Source organism: Charadrius vociferus, unplaced genomic scaffold (genome assembly GCF_000708025.1).
Source record: "Charadrius vociferus isolate BGI_N301 unplaced genomic scaffold, ASM70802v2 scaffold692, whole genome shotgun sequence".
In the NCBI taxonomy this organism is placed as follows: Eukaryota; Metazoa; Chordata; class Aves; order Charadriiformes; family Charadriidae; genus Charadrius; species Charadrius vociferus.
In genome coordinates, this window is record NW_009647230.1 from 933,845 (window position 1) to 945,360 (window position 11,516).

Here is an 11,516-nt window from a genome sequence, read left to right on the forward strand (position 1 = left end):
ATTGCACAGTATTATGAGATTTTAACTTTCCCCTTGGAAATTACTTACTGTTTTAAAAATGAAATCCAACTGAAACTTGTTTTGTATCCCAATAGCTTCTGAGGGTTAAAATTGATCCTGGAATTGCAGTAGAGGATGGAAACAGGCATGGAAGAACTATTAATTTTTACTGCTCAGGAGAACTGCAATGAATCACACTAGAAGTTCTAGATCAGAATTGTGGGATTTTTTTTCTCTGATTTTGTCTGACTCTTAAACAATTAGTTTGATTATTTTTTTCCTTACCAGATTTCCTATAATTAGAGGCTATATGAGGGAGATCATTAAATAGGAAATTATTTTTTCATCAGCCATATGGTCACCTCAGAGCTTTAGGAATCTAGTTTAGGCCCCATCTGTGCCAGTAAGAGTTTACTGGCAATGTCAAGAACTCCACACTGTACTGAAGTGGACACATAGCAGAGGAAACCTAAATCTGAGTTGACACCATGCCACAGACAGTTTGTGTATAGATCCAGTCTCAGATGCTCAAATTCTGCCCTGGGTCATACACATAAAGTCTGACATATTATGGAAAAAAGGAAATTCCTAACTTGGTTGATGTAAAGGAAGGTGGGAACTTCTAATTCATATCAAAATTTACAGCAATGTAAAATGATCAGCAGAAAAAAAAACGCCCTTTGGATAGCTATGGTTCCATGTCTTGGTATAAAGAAGTTAATTATATAGCGTTATCTGCTAAAAAGGAGAATTGACTCTCTAATAGTCTTTGAGGGGGCAAAGCTGAAATTAGAACTCACTATTTTGCAGCATCTTGAGTCTCTAATCACAAAAACTCTCTTCTAAAATCAAGGCCCAGCTGTGACAAACTGTATTGCAGGCGAGTTTCTAGATGAAGCCAAAAGGTTGGATGATTACATGAAATCATTAAACTAGAAATTAACTCTGAAAGGCTGGATTTCTGTCTGAACCTGGCATTGAAGGAAGTGGTTAGGAGTAATCTTTGGAAATAAAGCTCATCAGCACATTCGTTTTACCTGATCAGGTTTGCAGCTAAGGATGTAGATTTTATATAAACCTGTTTCTTTTGGAAAATTCTTCAATTGTTCGCGCTCTTCATGACAAACTAGAAGAGAAACAGTTTTTATGCTGCTCATGATTGCTCTGACTGATTCTGAGCTAGGCTGAAAACGAGAAGTAAAATGTAAGAAATAAGGTTTTGCCCTACTCGGGTCAATAGGAAAATAGTCTTTAATTTATTCAATGTAGTTAATAAATGTGCAAAAAGATGTGTCTCAAAAAAACAAACAAACAAACAAACAAAACCAGTTTAAAATGTCTCATTTTCTCCTTTTTTTTTTCCCACTGAAACGCTGGGAAATGTGTACTTTTCCCACCCCAAATTTTAGAAATTCAAGAAAGAATGGGTCAAATTACAAGAATTTTGTATAAAAATCAGCTTCTCTTTTTATATAGCATTCTTAAGTTTAAATGAAAGACCCATTACACTCTTTGAGTAACATTCCATAATGAGATGTGTCAGGCAAGATTGCAAGGGTAAGATTTTTTTAAAAGTGGCTGTAATTTCCAAGTATACATTTCAGAGCACTGAATATGAGAAAGAGACCTTTTTTTTTTTTTTTTTTTTTTTAAGAAAGCACACGGTCTCAATTTCCATACAAGATTTATCAAACAGGTGACAAAATTTAGAGAGTAGAGTCACTATATTAATGTCACTAGCATAGTCACTAGTGGTATAGCAATAGCAATAGCAATAGCAATAGTATAATCACTATAGGTAATACAGAGTTACTCATAACCACGTACTAAAGAACAGACTCGCATGTTTTCTACTTCTTTGTAGGACATAAGTTGGCTGAAACAAATTGTGACCATACCAAAACCAACTGGGTTGTTGCGTTATAAATTAGTACAAAAGTTAGCAATATCGTAGTATAGACTTAGTGAGAACTAACTGTTTAGAGTCAGAAGGTTTCTTTCTCTCTCTCTTACAAAAAGATATTAGGGGGCGAAAGAAATATAAAGAAGTGTCATGATGTCTTTTCAGTCATAAGGCTCAGTTACAACCTATGGTCCTAGCTGGAGCAAACCGGGCAGTGCTCTAGGCCAAGCCCGCTTCTCTAATTGCCTTTTAAGGCTTCATACAGCAATGAAGCACAACTAGAATCACTGCTGTCCCTAAAGCACAAGGGCAATATGAGCCTTGCTAAAGGATTAAGAGTGGGTAGCCCTAGTGCATATGCTTATATACAACAATTTTCTACTATTTTATGACCACATGCAAATGGAAAATATACTGCAATGCTATACTCGCAGAAGAGAACCCCTGAAAGTTCATACCCAGAGTATGCCTTTAAAGATTATTTCAGGAGGGTTATCATGGTCTTCTGCAACGTGAAGCCGTAAGGTTTTGAGTTTTAGATGTGGCTGACCACAGATTGACTTTTACATGATGTACTTGTCATCACATATCACACTTAAGAAAAAAAAAAACCAACTTTTCAAAAACAACTAAAGTCATCTCCTTTTCAAATTTTTAAAAACAAAAATGTATTCATGCTATGTGCATGCTGACAGCTGAACCATCAACAGCCAAGAAACAGTAAACAAAGAAAAAGCAGAATATCTGCAAATAAGTTTTGACCAGCTCTAGGGCTGCCATAATTTAAATGTACTGTCACAATGGGTAGGGGAGGCCTGCTTCAAAAAGCAAACAAGCAAACAAACAAACATACAAAAAGAAACCCCAAATTGACAAGGCCATTGGTGAAACTCATAGTGGTTTTTAGGTGAATGTTCAGAAGTGCTCCTCTGAACCGGGCTGATGTGGGAGCTGACTTTATTGCTCATGTGTATGAACCATTGCCCTGGTGAAAGTCTCTTATAGTTACATATTGTTAATTCAATTAGCCAGCACAGTGCTTCAGGATAAAGAGTGAGAAAGCTACACTTCAAGTTGGGAAGAGCGATGTGTAAAACTTGCATTTTTTTCCGTTTGTGAAAGAAGGAGCATACCTGGAGAGGGAGAAGTCCTTTGCCTCCATCTCCTTCGGGAGTTATAATAAGGACATCATTTTCTGACATCATAAAAACCCTAGAACATGTGTTTTAACTAAGCAACTTACAACAGGCTGTTGCTTGCCCTTTCCCAGCCATTTTGTGATTGCATCTCCCATGCCCCTCACATAAGCCTCTAACCTAAACCATAGGAGCCCAACAAATTATTGTGATTCCATGATCACAAACTATCTCACATACTCTGTTCAGGACTTTCTTGTTGCAGAGCAGTAGCAACTGTTCACGCTGAAAATAAATACATGCAAGAGAACTCGTGACCTAACATCCATCTGAATGTTTTGCATCTAGTCTGAGACAGTGGTCTACACTCCCTCACTAGGCAATGGGAGATTTATCTCTGGTGTCTTTGACCCTTTCCTGAAACAAATCACACTCTATCTCCTGATTACAGAAGGAGTTTAATGAACTTAAATTTGACACAGGACTTTAAAATGTGTTAAATAAGTCCTACCCATGAACAGTGCAGTTTTCTTACTCAAATTCTGGATCTTGTTCGGTTTCCCAAAGCTGTTACACAATATATTTGGTACCCCGAGCATGATGCTCCAGGGCTTCTATGTCAAACACTTTGAGAAGAGAAGAAAGAGGAACAGAAGTACTTCCTTCATTCACACCATATATACAAATAAAGACAAGTGGAGGTGATCTTATCATTTTAACAAGTGAAAACAAACCTCAACTATGCTAGAGCAACTAAAAAAACCAATCTTTCCTTTTGATACAGCAATATGCTTTAGGCCAGTTTTTGAGGGCAAGTTGAAACTTTTGAGACTGTTCTCACTGATGAAAAGTTTTTCAAGATGTTGGGCCCCACTGAGCTAAGTGCTGGACAGACACTGCCTACTCCACATCTCAGAAAAAGGAACATAGAGTCTAACCTGAAATGAGATGTAGTTGTATTACAATTGTTTTGCCAGTTTTCATCAAACAGAATAAAACAAAAAACTTTTTATTGTATCCTTTTTGGATGCTATAGTTGTTACCTCTCTTGTTTTCGTCCTCTTTCATGTTGAAGAGTATGTGCACTGTATATTTATTTAGTAAGTACACTGTAAATTTACTATTTACTAATTTGAAATTATTATTCAATTACAATTAAAAAGAAATCATAAAAAAGATGTCAAACTTACTGCAAGAGACATTTTAATGAGCTTTTAGCAATTAATCATGAATTGGTATTCATCCTTAAACTGAAAAAAGGAAGACAGGTAGATGGAACTATGTCACCCATGGATCTAACAGCAATTGTCACACTGTTTTCCCTTCTTCTTTATTTGCCTAGAAAGGTTAGACTAGAAAGAAAAAAATAATATTTGGAGTAAGCAGACCATAAAATTTATATTCTTTTAATGAGCATCAAAATTGCACAATGAAAAGCAACCACATATAAATGTATTCAGGACCAACCAAATGCTACTAAATGCTGTATTTTAGTGCACTAGGTGGTAACAAATACAACATTGCAATAAGGGTGACTTTTTGTAACACAATGATTACCAAGAACTTCTAAGCCTTATATTCACAGTCCTGAGATCTGAGGAGAAAATAAGACTAATCTTGATTCCTATTGCTTTAATGTATCACTCTCTGCTAATTGAATTAACAACAGTAAATTTATCTTCTCAGCTTTGTTTCCATTTAAAATGATAAGGCTTAAGTCTCCCATAGATTTGAAAAATTCATTACCTTACAGCCTTAGACATCCAGAAAGTCTTGCACAACTCACCAGAACTCCAACACTAAAATCTTGAAAAACCTGGGCCTTCATGAGTGAGATATTCCCAAGCAAAGCTGAGAAATTACAGGCCTGGGAATTTTATGTAATGGCAGATCTTCAAGAAATGGTCACCCAAGTAAGGGCTGGATAGCTGAGTGGTGGGCCTGAATCCCTCTTTATTCACAAAAATCAAGGAAGAAATACAATTTCATCAACACAAACACTGATCATCCCACCACTTTGGAAGGGATTTCTGGAAAAACAGCCTCCCTTTTCTTTGGGACTACACTCAGACTTTGAAAATTCATTAAGAATTCTTACCAAATATGGGTTTGAATTTCTATTGGGAAAGCAGACCACTCATCCAGAGCGCCTCAGGGTGTATGTCAAAGCAAATGCATAAGAAAACACAACTGATGGAGCACAGGCTCTTGGCACATCACTGTAGGTTTTATTTCATCCCTGATGCTCCACCTAATTCACCTTTGCCTGGGTTACTATGGAGTGAGGGGGAGGGGAGAGAAAAATAAGCTTTCTGTCATGGTTACAGGGCTAGCTGCATCCCTCTTAACTTCCTTACTTCTCTTGCCCTGTGTAATTCTCTAATCTATCCACTTTGGCTAGACCACTGCATGTGCTTGTCTCCCTCCTCTGCCTGTGCTCTGGCCTGGCTGGACACAAACAAGTCAGATCCAGAAGCCGATGGCCACTAGCAGAGCGCTGAGCCTCAGTTAGTAAGCCCCACTGAGAGACCAACGGCTGCTGGCTCATGTCCACATGGGCAGATACTTCAGTTCCACCTCAGTCTACAAGATCCTGTGCATCAGCTGCTCTTGTACATCCCGTTAAGCTGATATTGGCACCTGTGAAATCTGTTCAGAAATCCATGCTCATCAGTAAATACATCAGTTATCTTATTATTTAACAATGCCTCGATGTGTGAAGAATAAATTTTATATAAAAAATTTGAAAGAGAGAGCTTACATTCAACGCTACTGTAATTGAAGCCTTTCTATTCTTACAGTGACCAGTAGAGCAAGCTACTCTGGCTGCCTCGGACCTGGTTCCTCCACAAAACTTTCCCCATAGTAAATCACATCAGCCTCACTGGTCATCTGATCTCAAAGTCTAAGATTTACCCTCATGAATAAGTCTCCGCCTGGGCTAGAGCAGAGCTAGCAGTCCAGTCAGCTCTTTAGTGTTGTTGAAGAGTAGCCCAGCTTTGAACAAACGTTTCCCTCAAAGCAAAACAGTTATTCCCTCAGTCAGTATCTTTGCTAACGTCAGTGGACAGAGGCAAGGTAAAAATTAAAATGCCTTCCTGAGCTGTCAGCGGAAAATCTGACTGACAGGAGATACGGCCATCCTACCTTCCCTTTCATTTTGCATTTCCTGGCAAACTTTCCCATTGAAAGGAAACCAGCGTTTGCACACACTGACTGAACCGCATAGAGCAGCCGCTCTGCTGCAGCTCCGTCCCAGCACCACTGGGAGCTAAAAGCTGGGACTGCCTCATTTCTTAGCAGCAGTTCCTTCCTTCCCCATCCCTTACACAACTGGGGTTTAGGTGAGCCGATACCTAAAACATGGCTCTCAGAGTCCACCTGTCAATAGCATAATTTACGACTATCAATAGGAATGGATTTTGGTAAGACAATTGTCCTGATGCATATTATAACTAACTTCCTATGTAAATTGCATTTATGAGTCTGAGCTCTTAACTGATCCCTCATGTTCAAATATTTCAGTGCTCCTGAGGAGCCAGATCTGGTCCGCTGGCTTCAGCCACCATTCAAACTGACAGCAAGGTGTTGTATAACAAGAAGAAAGTCAGAACAAGCTCACCAAGGTAACGCTGTAAGCACTTCAGCTAAACATCAAAGAGACCATCTCATAGCTTAAATTAAGACTGAAGTTCCATATCCATCAAATTTCACCAGGTGCTGCTTCTTGAAGATTTTACTTTGGGGATAGGAGGGGGATGCCTACAACTTGCCGAGTCTTCTAATGGTCTAAAAAGCCTAAAGAAAAAGGTGAGACGTATTAAAAAACAACAGAAAAGATACGCTAGTGCATTATCGCCTATGATCAGCCCGCTGTGCATTGCTGATCCAGCTCAATGTTTGAAGCCAACAGCAATGTGCTTTGCCCATTACTGAGGCCCTGGACAGGAGGACTCAGTAGGGATGGGGTTATCACAGAATAATCACACCCTTGGGTATTGGGTACGCAACCACATCTCAAATCTTGTAACACCCCAGAGATGTGATTATCTGCTGTCATGCTTTAATTCTTAATTAAAACAAGAGCTGCAGCTCAGATAAGATCTGTGAGAGGATTATGGTCATTCTTGGTTAGACAAGGGGGAACATGTATCTTTGGAATTAAAATTCAGGTGCTTGGGTGAACTCTGCGATGCTGAGCTGTGCTTGAATCCAGCACGACTTAGTTTTCCCTTTGATATGATTTAACCAGGAGGCAGCACACACAAAAAGCTGCAATCCCAGGAACCAAACACTGAATAACCCAATAAACGGCACAGAACTGCCATCATTCAAACATTTTTGCACTTTAATCACTTCTCAGCATTTTGACTTAAATAAAACTGTAAACTTTAAGCATGCTTCTAATGATGCTAAAAGTCTGATTCTTGTTACTAAACGTTAGTACAAGTCACAGCAGCCATAAAAACACTGGAGGAATGTCTTGATGAAATGTGTACTAAACTACTCAACTTGCAAGTTTAAAGATGGATATACGGCCTGAGGAAAAATGAACATAAAGCACTTGTGATTTTTTTAAAAACTTAATTTTATTTTTAACAAATATTAACCCAACTCAAGGTCTCTTTTAAAGGTTACATTTGCATTTACAAAGAACTTTCGAGCAATTTAACTACAATGAATTTTAACAAGGCGGTTTCCTGTCCTCACTGCTTACCTATTTTTAAATTTTATGAGACTCTTCTGGCAGAGTTTTGTAGCCGTTAAGATGAAAGCCTGGATGCATGCATACTTTAAAAGTGGAGGAGGAGGAAAAAGACGAATAAAAAGAAGAAAGGAAAATAATCAATTTGGTATCAAATTTATTCCAAAGCCGAAAAGTGCATTTTTTTCTGATTGTGAAAGAAGACATGCAGGGAGGTCAAAGGTCAAGCAAAGAGGAGACAGTATTGTGTAGGAACTGTCACGCATCACCACCTATTTTGACATGCACAGGGCCGTTTGTTGTCTGTCGAACATGCAAATTAAGTGCCTGCTGTCATAGCTAGCCGATATCTGAAAGTGGAAAATGAGACCACCTGTAACCAGTGAATGGAGTGATGGACAAGCATTCAGAGCTCGTCATTTCCAACGCCATTCACACCACCTCCGAATTGCATATGACATGTAAAAATCTTTTCTTAATATTCACAACCGGGAAGTTTGGGGAATTATGGAGGCTTCAACTGCTGCATCTAATGGGTTCTCCAAGCAGACAGCTGTGACTGTGAGCTGGCTTGATAATTAGGTGTCCAGGAAGATTTTATGCTATGAATCAGTTAAAAGGGAGAAAAGAAAAAGAAAATAATGGCAAGCAAAACTCGCTGGAATGGAAATCATATTAACCCTTGCATGTCTTCCTCGGCACTTGGCTTTTACAATTCCTGTGAAGCAAGATTTGCAGAAATCAGACACATAATAATTTGTCTTCTGTCTCTGAGCAGCACAGTCTTCCTACTCAGAAAATTGCACTCCAACCCTGTTTGATGTTTTGTTTTCCTGAAGAGAACTTAGAAACATTAAATCTAAATATGCCAATCCCTCTTCTATTTGAAAGCAAGGGCAAGGCTTTATTTGAATTTCTAGTTAATATGGTACATAGGATTTTAAGGAGCAGATTCATTGTACTAAAGTCATGTTCAGTCATGTGCCTGTACATATGAAAATCAAATAGTTTAGCATGCTCTTCTGTAATCCTTTGCATGTTATCCCTGCTTTTGTATACATATCTGTCTTTGTGCACGGGACGCCATAAATACTGCAGGCAGTATAATGCCAAGAAAAAAATGTGATCTTCCTGATTTTTACCCCTGCTTGATAAATAAAGCTGCTCTAAAACACTTAGGATAGGATAGGATAGGATAGGATAGGATAGGATAGGATAGGACAGGATAGGACAGGATAGGATACAAGAGTTTAGATGTGCCCAGCTGCTCAATAAGCTCACAAAACCTGTTATTTTATGCAGGGCCTAACTAATTAATGCCAGTGTTCATTCCTAAATAAAAAATTAAACTCTTCAGTTTGTAACTTCTGTGCTGTGTTCTAAAAGCCATCCTGGCTGGGTTTTCTTTCAAACATAAAGAAGACATGCAAACGTACGGCAGACCGTCAACATTCAGGAAGGTTATTCAACCCACTGAAGATGAATCAGAATTCAGCTGTGGAATACCATCCACCAATACTTCCAAGCATAACTAGAGAGTTTTGGGAGCCTGTCTGAAGTCCTGCTACGCAAACATTGCAGCCCTGCTCCAGACTCTCAAGGAGTGAGGCCAGGCTCTCCAAACCAGAAGCAGGCGAGTTATTAGTACGATAAAGAAGCTTCTCTGAGTCATGCAATAGAAAACCTGCATTTAAATTGGGTTTATTTTTTTAAAAGCATTAGTCTTTTTTATTTACATTGTGCCAAGTTGTAAAACGTGGTAGCTGTTCCACCGTTGCCCACAACCTGCATTCACTGCTGGTCTCCAGTGATTCTCTCTTCCCTCCTGTGGCAGGTAGAGTTTAGAGAAGTTGAAACTGGATTCACTGACCCCTCCGACTGGGGCTCGGAGGGGAAATCAGAAAAGGAAGGAATGAAAAGAACTATTGAATAGATACCCAAGTAAAAAGTAGCTGAAGAGACACTGGAAGAAAGAAAAATCCTACCTGCACACCTTCAAAAGCCGTCCCTATCCCATCTTCTCTTGAACAACATGGCTATCCTGTCTCTTCCTCTGTGTTCTGGTCTCACTTATTTTAGACCTGCAAGTTTTCTTGGAAGCACTACTGCTCTTAAGTTTCCATAAGCTCTATGGAGAAAAAAAAAAAAAAAAAAAAAAGAGTTAAACATCTCAAGGAGTCCCGTTTCCCAGCTACAAGCCAGCAAACCCCATTTGATGGTTTACATCTCTAAGACCACTGGAAAACAAAGTAGGAGGCCCTGAATTAGACATCATTCAGCCAGTACTACACTGCCAGGCACAGCTGAGAAGTGTGCAAAGGTATACCTAAACACAACCCTGAAATACTGTCACTCTATTTTCCTTGTTTCTCCCAAACACGTTAGTTTGCTGCTGAGCAAACAGAAGTGGAAAAGGTAAAAAAAAACCCAAAACTGGCAATCTCTCTGTTTCATCCCTTCACACCCACTCCAGAAAATAACCTTGTTTCTCTGTGCCTGAAATCAAGATCCGCTCGGGACTTGAAGACAGGCAGCACGAGGGTGGCATCTTACTAATCATATTCTAATCTTCACACAATAGAAAATCTAAACCACTGCCAGTTAAAATCATCCAGTGTGTGCATCTCCACAGAACAAAGTGCTTGGCAACAAAGTCAGATTAAAGATTTCTTCTTCAAAACACCTTCCAATTACTACCCATGTGCAACACACTCACATGCCCCAGCAGTGCCTTTGCAACTCGCAGATTGTCAGTGTGACCAGGGTTGAAAACATCCCTTGTCTTTGAGCATATTCCAGCCTTTTATATTTTTTAACTCCCTATAAAATGGAAGAAGAAGAAGCAGCATAAGCCTCACTGACTGGCTTATGATATGTCCCCGAGCCAGCTCACTGCCCGCAACATCTGTGCTGGCACAAGCAGGAAGGCAGCACAGGGCCACGCAAAAACAAAACCCTGCAGCTTCAAGTAGGACTTGAACTGGCACTGTTGCTTAAGGACTACATAGCATGGATCTACAACCAGGGCCACACTGTTCATCAGCCTGTTAGGAAGCTAGGTGGGAGTCTGAGAAGTTGGGCTCTTCTTCTCAGTGTGGCCCTAGGTGGCCAGTTCACCTTCAGCAGCGTGGGTACACAAGGGCCCTGATGTCATGACTCCTCTTACCACAGAGAGTCATTAATAACAACAATTCTCTTTATATGTATTTTACTTTGTTGCTATTATACAAATTAAAGCAAGATTTGTTTGCTACATATGAGCTATTAAAATACAACTCTACAGCCTTCAACCTCTGGCAATGTACTTCTCAATATGGCTTGCTCCAAGTTTCAAATAAGAGCGAATAATTTTCAGTTGTCAAAAATAGGCTGCCAGGTAACACGAGGTTGTTACATCCGTTACACCAGAAGTTAGAGACAGACTGAGGTCTGTCAAAAAGCTCATATAAGCGTGAGAGGAGAGAAGTGGCCATCACATGCCTTCAAGTCAAACCAAAGAGGGACTTGAGCAACATCGCTGTGAGACCACCAAGTCTCATTCAGGCTGGACTTTTTAGCCAACCAACACCTTTCCTAAATTTTAATTTCACTGGAAATGTTTCAAACAGGTCACAAGCTGGCACTAAATGCTTTCCCAACACAGGTCTGAGTAGCAGGGACAGGAGGGAGTTTTTTTAAAGCAAATTCTGTTTGCTAACACATTGCAATACCAGGAACCCAAAACAATCGTATTTGAAATGTGTGCCTGCAGTAATTCAGGTCACATGTGGCC